Raw genomic sequence first — 5752 nt, 5'->3', positions numbered from 1 at the left:
GGGAAGGCCTAAGAGTGCCTCAGCTGCAGGAAGAGCTTTGTGCAGTGCTCCAACTTAGTCCTGCTTCAGAGGACCCACACTGGGCAGAGAACTGGTGAGCCACGTTCCCAGCGATCTGCACTGGAAAGACACTGGGCTGGTGGTCCTTTTCTTTGGTGGTCCCTAATATTCATTTGATTCATCTTCATCCCTTTAAAAGAGACAAAACTGGGGATAAAAATCAACAGATTCATCAAAGGCAGCTAAAGCCTCATGTTTTACTAGTGTTTCAGGGCAATCTGGGACTCAGGGAGATATTGGGGAGGAATTGGGGGTTTGTGGGGTATTTGGTGGTGGTCTCCATTTCTGGGTGCTCAGAGAGATGAGAGGGTTTGATCTGTCACCTCAAAACCACTTCATGCTAAAACTACACAATCTCACCAAAAAAATTACTTGATTGCACACCCCCTGAGGGAGGGATGGGGTTGGAAGGGGAATGGGTGAAGTAGGGTGAAAATCAGGAGGGCTGAGGTGGGCAATGGGTGGGACAGGATGGGTGGGATGCGGTTTGGGAAGTGTGAAATTGGGGAAATAGGGCCTGGGATAGCAGGGGTGGGATGGATTTGGGTTGGGATTGGGGTGATGGGGTGGGGTCTTCTTGGGATTTCTTGCTCCGAAATTCAGGTGGTTTTAGAGTCTTTTCGTCCTCTGCTAAGCTCTGAGCCAAACGCAAGAAAGAGACGGAGTCTTCAGGTTCTGATTTTTCACGGCTGCGCGCTTCGTTTATTGTTTCTTATCTTACAAATTTCTCAGTGCCCAACTAAGGTCTGTGCAGCTGCCTGTGCATCTGGTGACTCCTCCTCGCACTGGGCTGTTGCTATCTTTTATACTAATTGCTACGTATTCTTTATTTATCATTATTTGCCAATACCTATACTTATACTAAAAAGGTCATCTCTACTTTGACCCAATCTCTTTAAACTATTTTGTGCCACCGTCACTGCAGAAAATGGAGTGAGGGAAGAAGAAAGAAGAAGCAGGAGACAACGCCCCAAATCCTCCATCTTGCTCGCATTCACTTCAATACTAAAAACCCAAACCAACTGTTTTCCCACCCTGTGATAAGCTAAACTACTATCTTTCACACTCTTTTGGCTTGCAATCCATCCCACAGTGCAGGAAGCCTTTCCCATGGACTGAGATCAAAGCCAATGTCCCTCTGGGCTCTGGGCCGGGGTCCCAGACCCCCCTGTCCTGGTCTCTGACCCCCCAAGGCAGCCAAAGAAATGCCCTGGACTCCAACAGGTTGCCTCCTAAGGAACCAAGTAGTCAGAGGCCCTCAGAGGGGTTCCATGGGGACTTTCCAAGAGTCTCCAGGCTGTTCCAGAGCTGGAATGTCACAGGCAGAGACAGGGGCTCCATGGAGACCTCCCAGGGGTTTCTGGGGATGGTCAAGAGCCCTGTGGTCAGAGGCAGTCACAGCCATTCCATGGTGACATCCCAGGGCACCTTGGGCTGCAAAGGCACCGATCTGTCACAGGCACTCACGGGGGCTCCACGGTGACATCCCAGGAGTCCCCAGGCTGCCAAAGAGCCGGGATGTCCCAGACACTCACAGGGGTTCCTGTCCTGGGCAGAGTGGGAGCTTCAGGCAAAAGCTTTATTTCTTCATTGGAGAAACTCCTGCTGAGTCATGAGGATGAGAAATGACACCCAACAGCCACCATGGATCCTCAAAATCCTCCAGAACGCCTAGACTATTAAATTTCCATCTAAGAGAGGAGACTGGGAGCAGCTGGATCCAATCCCATCCCCAGACTTTGTCAAAAGATTATGTCAAAATGATTGGACAGGTAGAATTGAACTGTATGCAATTTGTCCCACAGGATTAACAATGGAATACCAGATATATTTATATAAATACAGCTATGATTGATTCTGATCAGGGTTAGACAGAAAAATTTACTTACACCACAGCATAAATAAAAATAAGACTTATTTACTCCACAGTATAGGAGCTATAACAATTATTAGAATATAGTGCTCTAGGAAGCAATTTTGAAGTAAACAGGGCCTTGCTGGAGCTGTTTGAGCCCATTGCAGGCAGAGCCTCCTGCTCCAGCAGGAACTGCCTTTCCTGTGCCAGGACCAGGGCAGATCCCGCTGCAGGAAAAGCCCCAGGCCAGCCCCAACACAGTGAAGGCCTCGGGCACAAGTGCAGAGTGCCGTGCTGGGAGCTGTGCCAGGGAGAGCCTGAGGCACCAAAGGCACCTTGGCAGCAGCAGCTGCTTCCAGGCCGTGGCCAGAAGCCTCCCTTGGCAAGGCGGCCTGGTGGCCACCACTGCAGAGCTGCTGCTCCAGGGCTCATTTCTGGATGGGCTCTGCCCCAGCCCACAGAGTGTGACCTCAGCCCTGACTCTGTCCCAGCCGCTGTGCCTGAGCCCTGCAAAGCCTAAAGGTCACCTGTGCCACCCTGGCTCTGTCAGCCCCTGGGGCAGGGCAGGGAAAGGCCAGAGAAGGGGCTGGCTTTGGCTGCTGGATGTGGGCTCCAGCAGAGACAAGGAGGAGTCAAGGGAGTGGATGGAGTCCAGTGAGCAGCCCCTTCTCCCCATGCAATCCTGGAATGCTTTGGATGGGGAGAGCTCTGCAGTGCTCATCTCATCCAAACCCCTGCCATGAGCAGGGACATCTTTCACCAGATCAGGTTGTTCAGAGCCCTGTCCCAGCTGGACTTGAATGTTTCCAGGGATGGGGCATTGACCACCTCCCTGGGAACCTGTCCTGGTATATGACCAAGCTCATCATCAAGAATTTCCTCCTTATCTCCCCTTATCTGAACCTCCCTTCCTTTAGTTTAAAACCACCACCCTTTGTCCTATTGTGACAGGCCCCACTAAAACCTTTGTCCACCACTGCATTTCCAATCAGCTGGGTTTCTATGGCAATTCCATGACAGGTGTAATGGTTTTAATTTAATAAAACCAGGCAGAAACACCAATTAATGTAGGGCTTTTAGTATTTATTCTCTTTTTGTGGAGGGGAGAGGTTAGGAGAAAAAACAACAAAAAAAACCCCAAAACAAAGCAGGCTTAAGCTTAAAAAATGAACAAAAGAATTTTTATTAACACACATTAAAAGAATAAAAAAAAGTTGAGAAAAAGAAAACTTAATCTAAAACAGAATGACACTTTAAAACACACTTCCCTTAAAAACTATTAACTTTCTTATTGAACAACATAGAAACACACAACTTGAGATTTTCAGTCAGTTTCACTATTTAGACATAATTACTCATTACTTTTTGGAGAAGAGTCTCTCTGAGATTTTTTTATGAAGATGTTTGCTACATGACAAAATAGTCCAGTTCTCTCAATGGCACATATCTGCTGTCACCCAGAGTTTTCACAGACTGTGATGTTCTATCAGCAAGGCCTCTCAGTGTATCTGGGGTACTATTTACGAATACTTCTTCTAATCTAAAATCATCTTTGTCTCAAAGGCTGAGACCTCCTTTTAACCCAGGAGTGGGGGCTTTCAAGTTCCCAAATAAATTTCAATTACATCAGTCCTCAATTTTGATTAGAATAGCATTCTACCCAACAACACTAAGATGCTGCAAAGAACAGTCCATTTCTCCATGGTTTACCCTAGAGAAGTCTGGTTAAAAATATCCACTTCATCAATCCTATTCCAATATTATTAATTCTTTCACTTCTAATCTAACTGACTTCATTCAGTGTCTGTTCTACGCACCCTCTGATTTCTTTCTTCTTTCTCTCAAGGAGGAGTTGTGCTTTAAAAGCTCCATGTTGCTAGGAAAGGGTTAAATCCGCCCGAGGTTGCAAGGGCCACGTGCAAGCGCCAGGCTGCATGAGCTGTAGAAAATGCAAAGCTGTGCTGATGGAGGAAGCTGGCAGATGTCCTTTTTTCCACCCCTCGGTCTCATCCAGGGCGGCCCAGCTCAGAGCTACCACAAAGCTGTAAAAGGGCTCAACCCAGGCTGCTCCCATGTGGGCAGCAGCTCTCAGGGGCCCGACCGGGGCCTGCCCACCGCCCACGATGTCACCTCATGGCTGATTCCAAAGCGAGAGAGAGACCGATCAGCAGCAGATTAGTTTAAAATGTCCCCTCCAAAGTCACATCGACATTTCCCATTGGTCAACTTAGCTGCCAATATCCCGGCCAGCTTTCTGATAGGTCCCTGTCCTCCCCCCACCAAAACCACTCCAGGGTGATGGCAGGGAAAAACATTTCACATTTCCCTATAACCAGAAAACAAAACTGTGCCAACCCATGATAGAAGCCAAAGCTAAAAAATCAGCATTCTTTCACATTATTGATTTTTAATTAAATTGAAAAAAAAATATATCACAGGATATTTTGAAATAGCTATTACTAATAATAACTATAATACTATATTTCACTTGCACAAAGAAACCTGAGCTCAAGATTTAAACCTTCCTTCTCTCACTCCATGTGGGAGCATTCCAAAACCAATTCTTCCTTCTGTGGTGCCGTTTCCAATGTGCTGTTAACAAAATCCATCCTCATCTTCCCAAACCCACAAGTTCTTTGCCTTTTTCCACATGCAATTTTTAGATGCATTTTACACATCCAGCAGTTCAGCCTCTTTTACCTGACTCCTCCATTGCTCACACAGTGCTCTGACCTCAGTCCACTCCAGAGCCAGCGAGATCTAGGGAAGGGCTTCTCATCCAGGAATTTTGGATAGGACTGATTCCTTATTTATGTTTAAAAAGTGACATTTTGTGGTGATCTGGCCAGACTTCACCAGTTTTAATTCACCAGTGGGCAGGGTCAGCACCAAAGACACAGACACCACCTGAAGGAATCAGTGTCATTTACTACAGTTCAAAGCAGCAAAGGAGCACAAAAGGAGCAGCTCAGCAATGCACCCAACCATCACTACCAAAGATTGCCTGCAGGGATTGAGAAAGATCCATCACCAGTTCCCCTCAGACTTTCCCATCACCCACATCCACACATCAGCTGGGGGAAGCTGTCCCAGCCAAGGACTGGAGAGCCACTCCCGGACACTGGGAATTCCTGCAGGTGCCTCCAGCCACAGGTGAGGCTCCAACCTGGCTGTGAGAGGGCCCAGCTCTGATAGTGCTGAATAAACAAACTGACAGCACTTCTAGTGCAGGAACATCTGGTTTCATCCTCCTCTTGGGTTCCTCCCAAAGCCTGGCCAGGGCCCAAGGAGGAACCAAGGGAGGTGACTTTGACCATCCAGCCCCAAACAAGGCCAGATGTCAGATTTCATGGCCTTGTCTGGCTTCTAAACACAGCAAGGTCAATACATGTTTCACTAATGAGTGGATACATCTGTCACAGTGCTAATGACCATGCATATTTCACTAATGAGTAGATGCAAAGATAACCTTTGGTTGGAAGGTTGATGCAGAGGTCACCTTTGGCTCAGGGCCTGCTGTTCAGGCCTCACTCAGGCCTCTTGTCCAGGCCTGGGATGAGCAGGGACATCTTTCACCAGATCAGGTTGTTCAGAGCCCTGTCCCAGCTGGACTTGAATGTTTCCAGGGATGGGGCATTGACCTCCTGCAGCCCCCCACATCCCCCCTGGCCACGGAACCTGGCTGCAGAAATGGGTCCTTGGGGTGCTTTCCAAGGAAACTTGAAGGGATGAGGGATCCAAAGCCAGCAGTGGGGTCAGTGCAGTGTCCATGGCCACAGCCCCTTGCAATGGCCCAGGGCAGGTTGGGATGATGATCCACCCTCACTCCTGGCCCAG

This window comes from Hirundo rustica, unplaced genomic scaffold, assembly GCF_015227805.2.
Source record: "Hirundo rustica isolate bHirRus1 unplaced genomic scaffold, bHirRus1.pri.v3 scaffold_377_arrow_ctg1, whole genome shotgun sequence".
Taxonomy (NCBI): Eukaryota; Metazoa; Chordata; class Aves; order Passeriformes; family Hirundinidae; genus Hirundo; species Hirundo rustica.
The sequence above is the reverse complement of the archived record's forward strand: the minus strand, read 5'-3'. Positions refer to the sequence as shown.